We start from the raw sequence: 19913 nt of genomic DNA, 5'->3' as shown, positions 1-19913 counted from the left end.
CGGGAATCTTCTTTTTCCCCACTCTTTGGAATGTCCTCCCGTCTCATCTTCGCATGGAACTCTTTCATACAAAATTTAAATAGCTGCTCAAAACTCATTTATCTTCTAAGACCTTTGGAAAATCTGCGTTCTGTTGTCACCCTCCCCTCCTTCTGTTTCTTCCCCCAGACCATGTAGTAGCCACGCTGAACCTCATGCAGTATATCAAGTCTCTTGAAATAAATAAATATTCTATAGAGAAAAGTAGCCACCTGCATTTCTCTATAGAAGATCTAGCACAGCAAAGATGACAATGAAATCACAAAAAAGTCAATAACGGTACTGTAACAACTTTAATTCAAAACAAGGTATGACTCGATACGGACCTGTGTTTCGTCCAATGGACCTGCATCAGGAGTCTAAAAAAAGATAAGTACCATATAACAAGCAAAAAAAACCACATATATAAACAAACTTTCAAAAAAATATATAAAAGCGTCTTTACATAGAATACATATATGAGACTGTATAAAACTTATACCTAAAACATTAGTTTCAATGAAGTTTTATCAATGGTCAAGTAACTGATGAACAAGCTACTTAATGCAGTTTCATCTATGTGACATGTGCTTTGAACTCAAAAGTTTAAAATGGACACTCACTTCCTATAATTACAGAGAAGTGACCACATAATAAAAAAGTGTGTAATTAAAAATGAAAAAAAACAATGGCCACATAGGCGGTCGGTGGCCCAACTGTTTGGGGAGGCTAATGGGGGCGGGGTTAGGGGTGGGGCCAGGGGTGGAGCTTACATCCATAATTGTCTGACAACACACAGAAAAAAAAATAAGTAAAAATAAAATAGTCACAATTAATACCTTTTATTAAATTGTATCATATGTCAAAGAATAAAGTGGTTGCTCAGTCCTAACCACAATCGCTGAACTGCAAAACACTATGCACAAACTTGTGCAAAAACACACTCAGAACCTTACTGTACCATAAATATTACACTGGGCAGAACCTAATACACCAATATACCACCCATACGAACAACATCACAGACCGTCAACAATATGAAATAAGGGATCATATCACAATTCTCATGTACAGCCACAAAACATCATTTTAGGGTGGATGGTATTCACAATGAACTCCTTTTATTAACGACCAGATAGAGATAAGAGTTTTCAAATTTCAATTTTGGCACAGTATAAGTTATCAAAAACACATAGAACACAGATACATCCTCACCAAGTATAGAATAAGTAACCACAAACTAAAATAGAAATATATAGACAAAAATTAAACTGAACCCCCAAGTGGCCAGATTCCACATTCAATGCAACACCACAGAAACAGTGATGCATATCCCTAGTACTGTGCAATATATAAAGATAGCAGACGTAAATTTGAAAAAAACTGACAAATACCAATCACCACTTTACAAATTAAAAAATAGAAATAAAACAAAACAGAGAAAATAAGATAATACCATTTTATTGGACTAATACTTTTTCAGTTAGCATTCAGAGGCCAAAACCTCCTTCCTCAGGTCAGTACTGCTGTTACGGTCCTGTCCTGACCTAAGGATGGAGGCTTTGGTCTCTGAAAGTTGGTCAAAACTATATTAAAATTAGTCCAACAAAAAAATCACCTTATTTTCATTTCTATTTATCACACAGCTACAATACTACTTTATTCTAAAGCAAATAAATAAATCTTTTTTTCTACCTTTGTTGTCTCTGGTTTCTGCTTTCCTCGTCTTCTCTTCACTCTCTGCCTTCCATCCAGCATCTGCTCTCTTTCTTTCTTTCTTTCTCTCTCCCTTTCATCCAGCATCTGTCTGCTTTCTCTGCCCCTTCCATCCACTGTCTGTCCTTTTCCCCTTTTCATATGGTGTCTGGCAGCTTTCTCTGCCCCTTCCATCCACTGCCTGCCTTTTCTTTCCCTTCTGCCTGTGTCTTCCTCTTTTCTTTTTACATATGCATTCCAGTATCTCCCCCCCTCCATCTTCATTTCTCCTCTCTCTGTTCCCCATCCATATCCATCTTCTGCTTACCTCCTATTTGACATTTTTCTCTCCATATCCACTGTCATTCCCTCTGACTCATTATCTCTCCTATCCATAACCTCCCCTGTCCCCTCTGTGTCTCTGTCCCTATTCCACCCATATTCAGCATTTGCTCTCTGTGTTCCCATCCCCGTTCCCCCTATGTTCCGTATTTGCTCTCTGTGTTCCCACCCCTGTTACCCCATCCCTGTTACCCCCAAGTTCAGCATCTGCCCTGTGTCCCCTTCCCTTGATGTTCCTCACCCTTCTTTCTCCCTCTCTCCCGTACTCCCACCCCAGGGCCAGTATCTCTCCATCCTCTTCTCTCCACCCCCCTTTCCCTTTGGTGTGGCTGGAATCACTCTCCCTCCGTCCTCCCCCCCCCCCCCCCGATTAGTGCGGTATTGCACTCCCCCTCCTCACTCCACGGCCGCTCCTGCATGCCTCCAAGGTTCCAGGCTCGCCAGCAGCATCTCAGCAGCAATGAATGTGCTGCCTTCTGCCTGCCCCGGAAGCCTCCTCTATACAACTTCCCGCGTAGGCGGGACGCTGAACAGAGAATGCTTCCGGGGCTGGCTGAAGGCAGTACTCACATTGCTGATGCTGCCGGAGGCTTCGAAATTTAAACACTAGCAGAGTGGGGTGAGCGAGGAGGGGGGGAGTGATACCGCACTAGTTGGGGGAGGGGGGAGAAGCTGGGACACCCCATGCAGGACCACACCAGTTGGGGGAGGAAGAAGACGTCAATGGATGGCAGCACCCCCTAAGGAGTTGAACCCGCCCTCAGAGTCGGTACGCCACTGCCCATAGGTCCCACCCCCCGCGTGCACAGAGTTGATGGCGCCGATCGCTACTGCTACTGGTAGCGAAGTGAGTGTCGCGTTGGGGAGGGAAAGAGGAGAAACCGTGGGGCACTGCAAAGAAGAGAGAGACTGCTGGTCTGGAGGAAGAGAAAGACGTAAATTTTAGAAACTGCTGATCCTGCTGTTAATGTTAACTTGCCTCCCCAAGCCTCTTATACCGGGCACCTATGCAATGGCCCCTATATTAACTTATGATTCATTACAGTTAACACATGTTAGAGAACCCCTTATGACACTGAGAAATGGATGCATTTAGTGCTAGCAAGTACTGTTTTTTAATCAATTATCTTTTAAGTTTGCTTCTTTTATTTATTTATTTATTATTTATTTATTATGATTTATTTACCACCTTTTTGAAGGAATTTGCTCAAGGCTGTGTACAGTAAGAATAAATCAAACATAAGCAATAGACAATTACAGCAGTAAAAATATTCCAATAACAATACAAAGTATGGCATAATATACTACTTACAATGTCAACAGAATATGTAACAGAACATTTTAATTGACAGTGAAGGGTATAAGCAAAGATGGAACATATAGATAGGTAAGAAAGTAGGAAGAGTTAGAAAGTAAGGTGACTGATTTGAAGAAAGTTGCACATGAGGTCAGAGAGATAGACTGTTGCACAGTTTCTTATAGTTTTGTGTTTTAGTATGGAGTGTAAGCACTTTATTGTTGATTTTCACTTTTAGATATATTTTGATCACAGATGTGATTAGGCACCTTTCACCAAAGCTAAGTTTTTTGGCTTGTGCGTGTTTTTTTTTCTCTTTAAGTCACGTTTTTTTGTTTCCATTAAAATTGAAGACAAGTAGAGTTTTAACAAAATGTTTTAGAATGTTTTTTTAATGCCTGTGAAGGATATAAACCCTGTTGAAATCCTGCCACATCTAAAAGCAAAATATTGGGTGGAGGTAGGGGATTGAGACTTTTTTCCTTCCAGTTTTTTTTACATAAGTACATAAATACATAAGTATTACCACACTGGGACAGACCAAAGGTCCATTAAGTCCGGCATCCTGTTTCCATCAGTGATCACAAATACCTGGCAAGATCCCAAAAAAGCTCAATACATTTTATGCTGCCTATCCCAGAAATAAGCAATGGATTTTCCCCAAGTCAATTTAGTAATGGTCTATGGACTTTTTCTTTAGGAAGCCATTCAGACCTTTTTAAAACCCCACTAAGCAAACCGCCTTTACCACATTCTCTGTACTCCATCTTGTGGGTTGATTTGATGAAGTGCTATTCAGCTCTAACTTTTAGAAAGAGTCTTTTTGATGAGTGATGCTCCTAATGAGAGACAGTGAGAGAGCTGGGAGAATCCATTATTAGAAGAATCAACTTGGGATCACAGTTCAAGGGACGGAAAAATATTAAATGCCTCCCAGGATCCTCAGCTAGCAGGGCCACAAATCAAATATTTAGTAACGTCAGAGAAGAAAGGAAGGGATATAAAAATGATGTTATTATCCATCTGGGAACAAATGGCCGGGCTAGAAATAGCACATCTGCAGTACAAAGTGGCTTCTAAATTTGAGGGGGGGGGGGGGGAGACTTAAATCCATAGTCAATACTGTAGCATTTTCAGACGATTTGCCTGTTCATGGTAAAAGGGCTGCAACACACAACCAGCTTCATCCCTTGACTCCAAATCTGGTGTAAACAAGAAGGTTTTAGATATATAAAGCCGCTGAGGCAATCTGCGGAAGAACAAGAGGTTTATATTGCAGCAGACAAAAGGTTCCTAATTGGAAAATTCAATCAATTTGTGGAGAGATGTTTAAACTAGAGGAAGCATGTGGCAGATGAAATAAAATCATTTCAGGAAGTCACCTCCAGCATAAATATTACAGTGATAAAAATAGCAAGAGACATGAGGTCAACAAAGAGGAAGAGGCGACCAGCTTGGAAATAAGAAAACAGTGCCTCAAAAAACAGGGCCGTAGACACCCAGTTTTGGATGGGCCTGAGCCTAAAATGGGTGGATGCAACAACACCTCCCTCGCCTGGCATCTCTCCCTCCTCTCCCCCCCCCCCCAGACGATCAGGGGGTTACTTAACCCCACTTCCCCAAACCCTCCCCTTAGTACTTTTAAACAGGGCCACCAGGAGACTAGGCCGGGCCCGAGGCAAGGCCACCCTGCCTCCGCCCCCCCCCCCCCCCGCCTCCGACGCCCCCTGTCGCTCCCCCTGCCTCTGCAGTCCCCGGTCTCACCTGCCTGCCTCCAAGGCTCCGGGTCCCCTGCATTCAAAGCGGCAGTCGCAGATCGCCTCTCTTCTGGCCTTCCCTCCCTGTGTCCCATCCTCATCTGATGTAACTTCCGGTTTCCGCGAGGTCGGGACACAGGGAGGGAAGGCCCGAAGGGAGGCGATCTGTGACTGCCGCTTCGAATGCAGGGGACCCGGAGCTGTGGAGGCAGGCAGGGACTGCAGTGCCGGCAGCCTGACCCCGGCGCTGGGCACCCCTTGGAGGCCCGGGGAATTTTGTCCCCCCTGCCCCCCCCTCTCGGCGGCCTTGCTTTTAAATCCCTTAAGTCCTAGCCAGCAACAAGCAGCAACTCATCCCCCTTGCTTGTGCCTTCTCTGAACCTTCCTTCTGACTCAGCTTCCTGGTCCACTCCTGCTAACAGGAAGTTGCATCAGAGGGAAGGCTCGAGCTGGCATGAGCAAAGGGAATGTGTTACTGTTCACTGCCGGCAAAGAACTAAAGGATGTAAAAGTATCCAGGGGGGTTTTGGGGAGTGCAATTAAGTGACCCCCCCCCCCCCCCCCCGCCAAATCGTCTGGAGGGAGAGATGCCAGGAGTCTTCAGCTAGCGGGCTTGGGGATCTCCACCAGCCACCATGGTTATGCCACTGGTATACAAACAATATAGATACAGGGCTCTTTTTGAGGGGGTACTTGGAGGTACTGAGTACCAGCACCTTTTCCATTGTCTGCTAAAATTGACCCATGGTCCCCAAGTTTTAATGAAAGAGCTCAGGCTCTACACACCAATTTTGCCTTGTCATAGATTCTGTGACTGGTTGCAGGGGGCCTGGCTATTGTGGGGTGGGTCCCTCAGTGATCACCCCGCCCCTGAAGGGTGCCTGGCATTTGAGTACTGGCACATTTTTTGTTAGAAAAAACACACTGGATACTCAAACAGTCTTCCACATACATACAAGCATCCATGAATGTGAGTGTTTTCAAAGTGGGTTGGTGTTTATGGCCCTGGGTCTCTCATTGTCCACTTGTTTATTTTCATGCCTTTATTAGCACTCGTCTTGACTACTGTAACGTGGTCTATGCAGGAATCTCAAAATTTGAACTTAAGAGGCTTCAGACTCTTCAGAATACTGCAACCCGCGTTCCTTGTAAGGTGAAGCAACGGGATCATATCACCCCCCCATCCCCCACCCTGCTTAGACAGCTCCACTGGCTTCCAATAAATCAGAGGATTCAATATAAGATTTTAACTTTGACCTATAAGGCTCTTCATACTGACCTTCCAGAATATTTAGCTAGATTAACTATTCCCTATTCGCCTATTATGTATGTTGAATGATCACTGATTCTTCCTCATCCCCTTCAAGCGTGTTGGGAATCAACACGAAAGAGTGCTTTTTATTTTTTTGGCTCCTTTTTTGAGGAACAATTGAGCACTCTCAATAAGATCAGAACTGCCTTTTATTGATTTTTAAAAAAGCTTTGAAAACTCATCTTTTTTCACTGGCCTTTAATTGATTTTTCAAATTGTATAGAGTTTTTTTTTCCATCGGCCAGCATGGTTGACAGGTTCTTTCATAACCTTTTGGATGGTACTACTGAATGAATGTTGATTTCTGTCCTATATTTTGATGGAGTTCTTTTCTGCTTTTATTTGTTAGGTATTGCCATACCGGGACAGACCAAAGGTCCATCAAGCCAAGCATCCTGTTTCCAACAGTGGCCAATCCAGGTCACAAATACCTGGCAAGATCCCCAAAAAAGTACAAAACATTTTACGCTGCTTATCCTAAAAACAGTGGATTGTCCCCAAGTCCAATTTTCCTTTAGGAAGTCGTCCAAACCTTTTTAAAACTCTGCTAAGCTAACCACCTTTACCGCATTTTCTGGCAATGAATTCCAGAGTTGAATTCATTTTAAATTTACTGCTTTGTAGCTTCATCACATGCCCCCTAGTCGTAGTATTTTTGGAAAGCATAAACAAACGATTCACGTAATTTACCTGTTCAACTCCACTCATTATTTTATAGACCTCTATCATAGCTCCCCTCAGCCGCCTTTTCTCCAAGCTGAAGAGCCCTAGCCGCTTTAGCCTTTCTTCATAGGGAAGTCGTCCCATCCCCTTTATCATTTTCGTCGCCCTTCTCTGCACCTTTTCTAATTCCATTATATCTTTTTTGAGATGCGGCAACCAGAATTGAACACAATATTCGAGGTGCGGTCGTGGTATTGTTTTACCATGGCTTAGTGAAAGGAGCCATTTAGTCTGTGCTTGATTTATTTGAATTGATTTTTTTTTTGTGTTTAATAATATTTTTGTTTTTCCCTTGTGTGACCTCCATTGAGAAATTTGCTGGATTTTGGTTGTTGCACTATTTATTTAAATGTATTTACCACCTTTTTGAAGGAATTCGCTCAAGGTGGTGTACAGTAAGAATAAATCAAACATAAGCAATAGACAATTACAGCATTAAAAATATTCAAACAACAATACAAAGTATGGTATAGTACATTATCATATCCCCCTTATGCGGACAGTCTTTTCATGTGTTTTGTTTTTTATTTGTGTCCGCATTTTATTTTTTTGAAAGGCAGTATATCAAATTTCATTAAATAAACAAATAAATAAAATGCATCCACATTGCATGAGGATGAGCTTGTCAGAAATATTATCTTTATTAAAATGTTTATATACTGCTTTACCAACTATACTGCTCGTTCAAAGCAGTTTACATAAACTCATAACCATAAAAAAACTTTTTAAAAAAACACACAAAATAAAATCTATAACTTCAAAATTATCAACTAAAACATATCACATATCCCACTGGATTCTCCATAGGTTGTTCAAAGTTGGATGTGCAAATTTGGACTTGGATTCCAGATCCACATGTAACTTAATTCGTTAACGAGACATTAACAATCAGTAATTAGTGATAATTAAGTCATTAGGATTTACATGTGGATCTATATCATGATGCACCTGGGGTCCTTTTACTAAGGTGCGCTGAAAAATGGCCTGCGGTAGTGTAGGCGCAGGTTTTGGGCGCGTGCAGAATCATTTTTCAGCGCACCTGTAAAAAATACCTTTTTTGAATTTTTGCCGAAAATGGACGTGGGGCAAAATGAAAATTGCCGCTTGTCCACTTTGGGTCTGAGACCTTACTGCCAGCCATTGACCTAGCGGTAAAGTCTCACGTGGTAACCGGGCGGTAATGACCTATGCGTGCCAAATGCCACTTGGCGCGCATCTGATACGCGCAGCAGAAAAATTATTTTTTTCAGATGTGCATATCGGATGCACGGCAAAAATAAAATTACCGCAAGAGCCACATGGTAGCCGTGCCATAACTCCATTTTGGCATGCATTGGGCGTGCATCGACGGTTACGCGGCTTATTAAAGAGCCCCCTTTCTTATTCAAGATGTGTTCACTTCCTGATAGTTTCCTCCCCTCCCCCAATGTTCTTTCCCTTTCCCCCTCTTTCTCTATTAATATTGTAGTTCTACCCAGTTTCGTTTTGTGTCATGTAAGTTATGTACGTTTTCTTCACATTTTAGCCTGTATGACGCCTAGATGGATTGGTCTGTTAGGAGGGATAGAAAGTTCCAAATAAACTTGAAACTTGTTCTACCCTGCATGCTATTTTATAACACCCATGCCTAAATGTAATAGTGCATAACTTAAAAGTGGGCATGGCTATGGGGGGCATGGGCGTTCCCATTAATTAGGCACTGGCATTCGCACCAGGTTTTGACAGGCATTAAGCACCGTACCCAATGTTAGGTACGAGATCCGAGCTAAGCCAGAATTCTGTAAAGGTCACGCACCCTTTGCTGAAAACTAGTTCAGGGGTCCTTTTACTAAGGCGTGCTGAAAATGGCTTACGGTAGTGTAGGCGCAGGCTTTGGGCACTCGCCAATCCGATTTTCAGCGTGCCTGTAAAAAAAGGCCTTTTAAAAAAAAAATTTTGCCGAAAGTGGACATGCGGCAAAATCAAAATTGCTGCACATCCATTTTTGGTTCTGCGACCTTACTACTAGCCACTGACCTAGCAGTAAAGATTCACGCGGGAACCGGGCGGTAATGACCCACGCGCACCAAATGCCACTTGGCATGCATCCAGTATGGCCACCTGAAAATAAAAATAATTTTTTTGGACGCGCGCCAAAATGAAATTACCGCAAGAGCCACGCGGTAGCCAAGCAGTAACTCTATTTTGGTATGCATAGATGCTTATGCGGCTTAGTAAAAAGGCCCCTCAATCTGCATCTCCCTGGTGCCTATCTTGAGGTACAGATAATGCTAGACAAAATTTCAGCAAATCAAAGAAGAGTTATGATACTAATAATAAGCTGAAATATGCTTAACTAACCCAGTCTTCTTCAAAATACGTGGTATCAAGTGAACACTTTTTTCTTATTTAAAGTGGAGAAACAGCCTCCGTAGTCACCACGTGGCAGCAGTGTGATGATTGCACTCAATGCTAGCATTAAATTGACTCCGTTATTATCACCATTTTCAATTTTGCCCAACGGGGCTCACCATTTCACTTTGCGATTAGCTTCCTCAGGGGGCCAAGTAACTATCGGCAAATCACGATGCCTTATACACTGACGTCCATTACTTCCATGACACCGGAAGTGAAAGCCGGTACGCTTTAGATGGCTCTTTAATGGGATTTATTTAACCCCCATATAGAGCCCTTATTCACACACAAGTGGAGTTTTCAGACCGGTGATAATAACGGAGTCAATTTAACGCTGGCATTGAGTGCAATCATCACACTGCTGCCACGCGGTGACTACTGAAGTTGTTTCTCCACTTTAAATAAGAAAAAAGTGAAGCTATTCACTTGATACCACTTATTTTGAAGAAGACTGGGTTAGTTAAGCATATTTCAGCTTATTATTAGTAGCCTAACTTGAGATGCCATTTATTGATTTCTACATATCTGGGAACGTCGGTGGTCTGATACTGACAGTGATTCATGTGGGCAGAAGCCTTTTTTGCCCGCTTAAATTGCCGATATTCAGGGCCACTAAAGCAGGGAGTGCCGCTGAATAACGCCTCTGACCGGCCCCCGGTCAGGGGCGGCACTGGGGAGCAGATGGGGCTTATGCAGGCACCAGGAATATTCAGCCGAGACCCACATAAGTCAAGCAGCTGTCCTAAATTCACCTGCTTATCTTCTGCAGGCCCCAGCTCAATATTATTATTTATTAGGATTTATTTACCGCCGTTTTGAAGGAATTCACTCAAGGCTGTGTACAGTAAGAATAGATCAAACATGAGCAGGAGGCAATTACAGCAGTAAAAATATTCAAGTATGGTATGGTATACTACTTGCAATGACAACACAATACTTACTAGAACATTATAATTGGTAGTGAAGGGTAAGGCAAAGTTGTAACATATAGATGAGTAAGAAAGTAGGAAGAATTAGAAAGTAAGGTGATTGATTTGAAGAAAGTTGCAAGTGAGGTCAGAGAGATGGTTAAATATTATCTCAGCTAGGGTAGCAGTGGATAAACATGTCCCGCTGCAGTATGTGCAGCTGCTGATATTGGGCTGAGACTCACATTAAAAAAGTATATTCCCCCTTCCCGGCACCTCCTTGAAATGTGGCCTGCCCCCAACAACAGGTCCCCCACGGGAAACACCCCTGCAACAGCCCTCTCCCCATTGGGCATCATCCCCATTCCCCACAACCCATCAGGATAGTAATGCCCCCCCGGGGCAGCCAATTTGAAGAAGCTCCCGCTAGGGGCAGGAACAAGGGTGGTTTGCTCCTGCCCCCAACGTCCTGCTGCACCACCAGGGAGGTCAGGTAGGCCCCCAGGGGGTCCTATCCTGACTGGGGGGTGGGGTGATGATGCTACCCGGGGGGGGGCTGTTATTTCAGGAGTGCCGCCTGAGGGGGGGATGTTATTGGGGGGGAGGCAAACACCAGGGATGGGGAGGACAGGGCTGCTTAGGGGGGGCAGGGGGGACAAAATTCCCTGGGCCCAGCTCTGGAGTCTCTCGCCCTCTCCTGCTCCCAGGCTGCTGGCGCCGCAGTCCCGTCTTCACCTGCCTACCCTCAGCTTCCTTCTGTCTGTGGTCCGACCCCCTGCATTAAAAAAAAATCTCTAAAGCAGCAGGCGCAGCGCCTTCTGTGCAAAAGCGGCAGATCACCTCGAGCGGGCCTTCCCTCACTGTGTCCCGCCCTCCTCTGATGTAGCTTCCTATTTCCGCGAGGGTGAGACACAGTGAGGGAAGGCCTGCCCGAGGCGATCTGCCGCTATTGCACAGAAGGCGCTGCGCCTGCTGCTTTAGAGATTTTTTTTTAATTTAAATGAAGGGGGTCAGATGGCAGGCAAAAGGGAGCAGAGGGTAGGTAGGTGGAGACTGGGAGCTGCGGCACCGGCGGCCTGGGAGCAGGAGAGGGAGGCGACAGAAGTAGCAATTGAGGGGTGGGGGGGCAATCCTTGGGGAGGCGGGGCAGCGGCGATCCTGGGAGAGGGCGCGGCCTTGCCTCGGACCCGGCTCAGTCTGTCGGCGGCCCTGTCCTGATATTCAGCCGGGGCCTGCATAATGGGTGATGTTAAATGCTCTTACCGCATGGCCATATCTTTTTTCCGCCTTTTTACCCGCTGCGGTAAAAAGGGCTTCAGCAAACGACAAAAACGACCCCTAAAGCTAGTGCAGAGCCCTTTTTACAGCAGCTTAGTTAAAGGGCCCCTTAGCCCCCCCCCCCCCCCCCCCCCCCCCCCCCGTATTTAGTGCAGTGCCAGGACATGGCCAGGCACTGGATATTGGGGGCTAATTCAGCTGGCGATGGTAAGCTTTTAAAAAAAACGCTCGCCGCTACCGACTGAATATTGGTGGGGCAGCTGCATATCTTTTAAAAAAGCACAGGCACCTGTACTCTATGTGAACACACAGCCGGGTTTTCAGCTGATTCTTTAATTTTTTTACTTCAGACCTCAGCTTCATTTCTGCGGGCAAACTGGTGTGACAACCGAAACCATTCTCGATCTAACTCAGTCCCCTTCGACCTCATGCACAGCTGGAATCTTCAATAAAAGACTCCTGACTCTATCTTAACACAAGCTATAGAGAGTATCACTTCAATCTTTCCCTTAAATAGTTTGGGGTGCCATTTTTCAGTATATTAAATCCCTAGCCTGGCACTGAGTCACTTGTCATCTCTGTGGCACTGGGAACCTGGTACAGGGGTCTGAGTGGAATGTGAATCAGAAGGAGATCTTTGAACACAGAAATCTAAGCCCTGTTTTGTTTTGTTTTTTCTTTTTGTGGCTCGCTAACACTCCCCTGGGGCTTTTTGCGTTTTTAACTTTCGTGGTTTTTCTTTTCTTTTTCATTAGCTCTTTTCCTCCAAAAGGCGAACTGAAAATTTCCAGAGCGGTTAGGCCACGTGGGCAGATGGGGAATACCGTTTTCTATGTGTTTTCACTGCTTTTTCAGCCTGCATAGTATATCAAAGATTTTAAAAGAAGAAAAACCCAGAGAGGGAAGAACATTTTTTCTCCAGTGTCGAAGGTCCTTGTGCTATTAATCCCCCAGCAAAATGAGCACAGTCCATCCCTGCAAGCCATTAGTCTGAAAAATGGCATTCAGACAGCTCGTTAAGGGCACAAAATGCCAATGGATGCAAAAGGAAAGCTGAGCCCTCTTGCCAAAGGTTTTACAGAAAGTATAATCGGTGGCCACAGGGTGATTAATATCTGTATAGCTACCCGTGATGCATGCTTCTATTTTTATAACTGCTTGTAAGGAGGGAGAAGACCAATGGACCCTACTTTCTTAGCCGGGGATGAAAGGATAAAGGTTTCTCCCACGCTTTCTTTATTCCGTGTGGGGGCAACCCATGACACATATTAATATCTGTATGTTTCCATGCTGTACTGCCGCTTTAGGGTTTTTGGTTCAAAATGAGAAAGCCACTTTACTTGTACTGCAATCTCACAAACCTAAAAAATCATAAAATAAACAGATAAATAAAAATAAGTTCAAGGAGTTTGCTTACCTTTTTCTTCTGTCCATACATTTACTGGCAAAATGCTAAAGTGTTTTAAATTGTTTTAAATGTGCTCAGACCATACCGTTTACACCCATTATATCCCCAAGAGGAATATGTGGTGGTGTCACAAAGGAACCATCATTGCACATATGATGTTCCACCTCCTAATATTTGTGTATGTACATACAGCTGCGCCCAAGTAGATCTTACTCACCAATATATGTGTATATCTATAATGCATATGTATAAGTCATGGACTATTCACATTAAATATTGTTAGACTTGAGCTCAAACCTCCGCCCATAAATTATGGTACATTCCATATAACCTTCTGATACATGGATAATAAAACATACAGTTCAACGTTTGTTTAAACCTAAAGGAGGAATATGTTAATTCATGACACCCTGATTTCTCTTCCCCCACATATCTTACACAAACCAACCCACAATGCGATATACACACATATTCACATAATTATTTCACTTCCCTTGGGGTATATTGTGCTCGTGCTTGTGCTTCATTAAAATCACATATCATTCATCCATTCCAATCTTGCCATCAAAATAACTGCTTTTGATGGCAAGATTGGAATGGATGAATGATATGTGATTTTAATGAAGCACAAGCACGAGCACAATATACCCCAAGGGAAGTGAAATAATTATGTGAATATGTGTGTATATCGCATTGTGGGTTGGTTTGTGTAAGATATGTGGGGGAAGAGAAATCAGGGTGTCATGAATTAACATATTCCTCCTTTAGGTTTAAACAAACGTTGAACTGTATGTTTTATTATCCATGTATCAGAAGGTTATATGGAATGTACCATAATTTATGGGCGGAGGTTTGAGCTCAAGTCTAACAATATTTAATGTGAATAGTCCATGACTTATACATATGCATTATAGATATACGCATATATTGGTGAGTAAGATCTACTTGGGCGCAGCTGTATGTACATACACAAATATTAGGAGGTGGAACATCATATGTGCAATGATGGTTCCTTTGTGACACCACCACATATTCCTCTTGGGGATATAATGGGTGTAAACGGTATGGTCTGAGCACATTTAAAACAATTTAAAACACTTTAGCATTTTTTTAAGTGCACACATATATATACAGTGGGGGAAATAAGTATTTGATCCCTTGCTGATTTTGTAAGTTTGCCCACTGACAAAGACATGAGCAGCCCATAATTGAAGGGTAGGTTATTGGTAACAGTGAGAGATAGCACATCACAAATTAAATCCGGAAAATCACATTGTGGAAAGTATATGAATTTATTTGCATTCTGCAGAGGGAAATAAGTATTTGATCCCCCACCAACCAGTAAGAGATCTGGCCCCTACAGACCAGGTAGATGCTCCAAATCAACTCGTTACCTGCATGACAGACAGCTGTCGGCAATGGTCACCTGTATGAAAGACACCTGTCCACAGACTCAGTGAATCAGTCAGACTCTAACCTCTACAAAATGGCCAAGAGCAAGGAGCTGTCTAAGGATGTCAGGGACAAGATCATATACCTGCACAAGGCTGGAATGGGCTACAAAACCATCAGTAAGACGCTGGGCGAGAAGGAGACAACTGTTGGTGCCATAGTAAGAAAATGGAAGAAGTACAAAATGACTGTCAATCGACAAAGATCTGGGGCTCCACGCAAAATCTCACCTCGTGGGGTATCCTTGATCATGAGGAAGGTTAGAAATCAGCCTACAACTACAAGGGGGGAACTTGTCAATGATCTCAAGGCAGCTGGGACCACTGTCACCACGAAAACCATTGGTAACACATTACGACATAACGGATTGCAATCCTGCAGTGCCCGCAAGGTCCCCCTGCTCCGGAAGGCACATGTGACGGCCCGTCTGAAGTTTGCCAGTGAACACCTGGATGATGCCGAGAGTGATTGGGAGAAGGTGCTGTGGTCAGATGAGACAAAAATTGAGCTCTTTGGCATGAACTCAACTCGCCGTGTTTGGAGGAAGAGAAATGCTGCCTATGACCCAAAGAACACCGTCCCCACTGTCAAGCATGGAGGTGGAAATGTTATGTTTTGGGGGTGTTTCTCTGCTAAGGGCACAGGACTACTTCACCGCATCAATGGGAGAATGGATGGGGCCATGTACCGTACAATTCTGAGTGACAACCTCCTTCCCTCCGCCAGGGCCTTAAAAATGGGTCGTGGCTGGGTCTTCCAGCACGACAATGACCCAAAACATACAGCCAAGGCAACAAAGGAGTGGCTCAGGAAGAAGCACATTAGGGTCATGGAGTGGCCTAGCCAGTCACCAGACCTTAATCCCATTGAAAACTTATGGAGGGAGCTGAAGCTGCGAGTTGCCAAGCGACAGCCCAGAACTCTTAATGATTTAGAGATGATCTGCAAAGAGGAGTGGACCAAAATTCCTCCTGACATGTGTGCAAACCTCATCATCAACTACAGAAGACGTCTGACCGCTGTGCTTGCCAACAAGGGTTTTGCCACCAAGTATTAGGTCTTGTTTGCCAGAGGGATCAAATACTTATTTCCCTCTGCAGAATGCAAATAAATTCATATACTTTCCACAATGTGATTTTCCGGATTTAATTTGTGATGTGCTATCTCTCACTGTTACCAATAACCTACCCTTCAATTATGGGCTGCTCATGTCTTTGTCAGTGGGCAAACTTACAAAATCAGCAAGGGATCAAATACTTATTTCCCCCACTGTATATAAAAAGATAAATTATTCTGAACCCAAGTTTACTATAGTGAGTTTAAGGTTTAACTTGGTTGGTTGGATTTGATCTTCCTGATTTTTTGTAATTCATACATTTACTGGAACAGAGGCAATGTTATTTATTTTATAAACGGTACATAAGTAAGTATTGCCATACTGGGAAAGACCAAAGGTTGAGCCCAGCATCCTGTTTCCAACAGTGGCCAATCCAGGTCACAAATACCTGGCAAGATCCCCAAAATGTACAAAACATTTTATACTGCTTATCCCAGAAATAGTGGATTTTCCCCAAGTCCATTTAATAACGGTCTATGGACTTTTCCTTTAGGAAGCCGTCCAAACCTTTTTTAAACCCTGCTAAGCTAACCGCCTTTACCACATTCTTTGGCAACAAATTCCAGAGCTAAATTACACGTTGAGTGAAGAAACATTTTCTCCGATTCATTTTAAATTTACTACATTGTAGCTTCATCGCATGCCCCCTAGTCCTAGTATTTTTGTAAAGCGTGAATAGACGCTTCACATCTACCCATTCAACTCCACTCATTATTTTATAGACCTCTATCATATTTCCCCTCAGCCACCTTTTCTCCAAGCTGAAGAGCCCTAGCTGCTTTAGCCTTTCCTCATAGGGAAGTCGTCCTATCCCCTTTATCATTTTTGTTGCCCTTCTCTGCTACTTATGGCATTTGTTATACTGTCAAATCGTCCTTATGCATCGGGCAGTTTACAGTCTGAAGAATCAAAGGGGACATTGGCTGTTTGCAACAGCATGCTCAGTTTCATTAAAAGGAGAGCATGCACGGCGCGACTGGAAACAGGAGAGGATGCAAGTGCGATACCAGCGCGGGATAGATAAATGCTTCAGCTGGCGGGGGTTGGGGCCGGGGACCCCGCCATCCAAACCGGGGACCCCAGAGCCAATTTGGGAGGACCCAGACCCCTGTGGCCCCCCCACAGCTACGCCACTGACGTGCAGCAAAATCAAAATTGACATGGGTCCATTTTAGGTCTGAGACTTTACCTCCAGCCATTGACCTAGCAGTAAAGAATCTGGGGGGGGGGGGGGGTAATGACCTACGCGCGTCAAATGCCACTTGGCGGCCGTCTGTTACATGCGCCCGAAAAGAAAAAATATTTCTCAGATACGCGTATTGGACACACGCTAAAAATGAAATTAGCGCAAGAGCCACACGGTAGTTGGGCGGTAACTCCATTTTGGCGTGCGTAGACGCTTACGCGGCTTAGTGAAAGGGCCCCCAGGTTTGGGAACCAGTACTACTACTTAACATTACTAGAGCGCTACTAGGGTTACGCAGCGCTGTACAGAGCAACAAAGAAGGACAGTCCCTGCTCAAAGGAGCTTACAATCTAAAGGGTTAAATGAATCTGATCATGTTTTTTAGACTGGGTAACTAAAGATTTAGCTGACAGATTTGAGCAGGATATGGTGTACTTAGATTTTAGCAAAGGTTTTCATATTGTACGGTTCTCTATTGGTTAATATCCCTCACTATTACCCCCTGATAATTTAAAAAAGATGAGATTCCCTGTGAACCACTGTGGGGATGAGGGACTAAGAGAAACAAGTGTGTGCTGGTTTATTGCTCGTAAATATAAAAATGCAGCTTATTCAATTATTTCCTAACTGAAAGAATCAAACTAGAACATGAATGAAGAATTAATCCCCCAAATGAAGTTCACCAAAAGGTGGCAAAGTTGAGCTGTAAAAGAACTTCTAATGTGTCATGGCAAAAAGTTCATAGGAGTCCAGAGAGAGAGAGAGAGAGACACACACACACACACACACAAGCGGGACAGCATCTCTTATACCATAAGAGACATCCAGCAAGTGAGAGACATCATTCACAGTTCCTAAGAGACAGCCAGCAAAAGGTGGCATTTTACTACATTTTAAACATCATGTCAGTGTCTTTTATCTTATTACAAATCACTTGTAAACTAAAAGGTATGACAGGACGTTTCTTATGAAATAAGAGACCTCATTTGGCTTACTACGCAAATGACAGGATTATTTTTCAGCCCAGAATCTAACACACTTTGCACACATAAACACAGATGTGTTCTGCTTTTACTTATTCTTTGTAGGAGGTGGGTGGGAGGTGGGAGGGAGCAAAGGGAGAAGGTACAGAACCTGAGACCAGAAAAGTTCAGTTTTGAGAGGAAACAAGACAGAGAACTGGCATAGGGACGGAGATCTTGTCACCTCTAGGGCACTGGGGACTGGAGCGTTCAGGGGATGGGCACAGGGTACAGAATCTGTCACCTCTAGGCCACTGGGTACTGGAGGGCTCAGGGAATGGGCACAGGGATACAGAATCTGTCACCTCTAGGACACTGGGGACTGGAGGGTTCAGGGGATGGGCACAGGGTACAGAATCTGTCACCTCTAGGCCACTGGGTACTGGAGGGCTCAGGGAATGGGCACAGGGATACAGAATCTGTCACCTCTGGCTCCTCACTACCTCTCTACCCTCATCTCCTCTTAGGTTCCTACTCGAAACCTTCGCTCTCAGGTCAAATCCCTCCTCTCAGTACCCTTCTCCACCACCGCCAACTCCAGGCTCCGCCCTTTCTGCCTCGCCTCACCCTATGCTTGGAATAAACTCCCTGAACCCAAACGCCAAGCCCCCTCCCTGCCCATCTTCAAATCCTTACTCAAAGCCCACCTCTTCAATGTCGCCTTCGGCACATAACCGTTATACCTCCATTCAGGATATCTAGACTGCCCCAACTTGACATTTCATCCTTTTAGATTGTAAGCTCCTTTGAGCAGGGACTGTCCTTCTTTGTGAAACTGTACAGCGCTGTGTAACCCTAGTAGCGCTTTAGAAATGTTAAGTAGTAGTAGTAGTAGTACTGGGGACTGGAGGGTTCAGGGGATGGGAACAGGGATACAGGGTCTGTAACCTCTAGGGCACTGGGTACTGGAGGGCTCAGTGGATGGGCACAGGGTACAGAACCTGTCACTTCTAGGACACTGGAGACTGAAAGGATCAGGGGTCGGACACCGGAAGCCAGTGCTTGTGGACTGACTGCCTCTGTGTTCTTCATCTTTAGATTACTTCATCTTGGTCTGTAACTTCTCTCCTACAATTTCTCTGGGCCAGAAGCCTCTGGCTCTCTGGTGACCATTTCTCATGCACTAGACTCATAAAAACTGACAGACACCTTTTGGAAAAAGCCATGGAGGATATTTATACAGAAATAAATCTCAGGAAGAAAACTCAAAAACACATTCCACAGCCCAGTGTGTACATTTGCAGCCGTCGATGTTTAAATAACCCCCCCCCCCAAAAAAAAAAGAGCACATAAACTTCAGTTCTTTACTGGACTTTCAGACACTTAATCCCTCTGCTCGAGGGGGGGGAGGACACTGGGCCCTGTCAATGACATCGGAGGTGGGAGGTGGGGCATAAGGGAAAAAGTGGGAATATGGATCCCAAAATATACCAAAATATGAGCAAAAGGAGGGTTGAGTTGGAAGGAGGGTCTGCTAGGAATCTGCAGCCAGCAAATTCTTGTTTTGTGTCGTTTCCGGGAATGTTCCTTTGTTTCAGGGGGGGGGGGGGTGGAGATGGAGTTCATTGTTGTCACAGGCGCAATGGGGGTAAGTCTATAAACTGTGCCCAGTGTTAGGCACTGGGAAGATCTATGCTGACTAGAGAATGATATGGGGGCAAAACTTGTCTCCATCCCCACCCCGTCCCCGCGGATTCTGTCTCCCTCACCATCCCCACGAGCCCTGTCTCTGTCCCCGCCCCGACCCCACAGGTTCTGTCTGCATTCCCACCCCACACCCTGGGCTCTGTCCTCATCTGCAGAAGCCTCAAACACTTATGATTTTAGATTTAAATCTTTTTATTAAAGTATAAAAAGGAACAATATTCTGTGCAACTGTTGTTTATAAATCACAATTAGAAGACAATAATAACAATGAGCAACTATAATAACCCTCCCACCACCACCACCCTCTACCCTTACAACCCCAACAATAGCTGACTTCTACTACCCCAAGGAATTCTA

Source organism: Microcaecilia unicolor, chromosome 3, assembly GCF_901765095.1.
Source record: "Microcaecilia unicolor chromosome 3, aMicUni1.1, whole genome shotgun sequence".
Lineage (NCBI taxonomy): Eukaryota > Metazoa > Chordata > Amphibia > Gymnophiona > Siphonopidae > Microcaecilia > Microcaecilia unicolor.
This window is presented reverse-complemented; position numbering follows the sequence as displayed.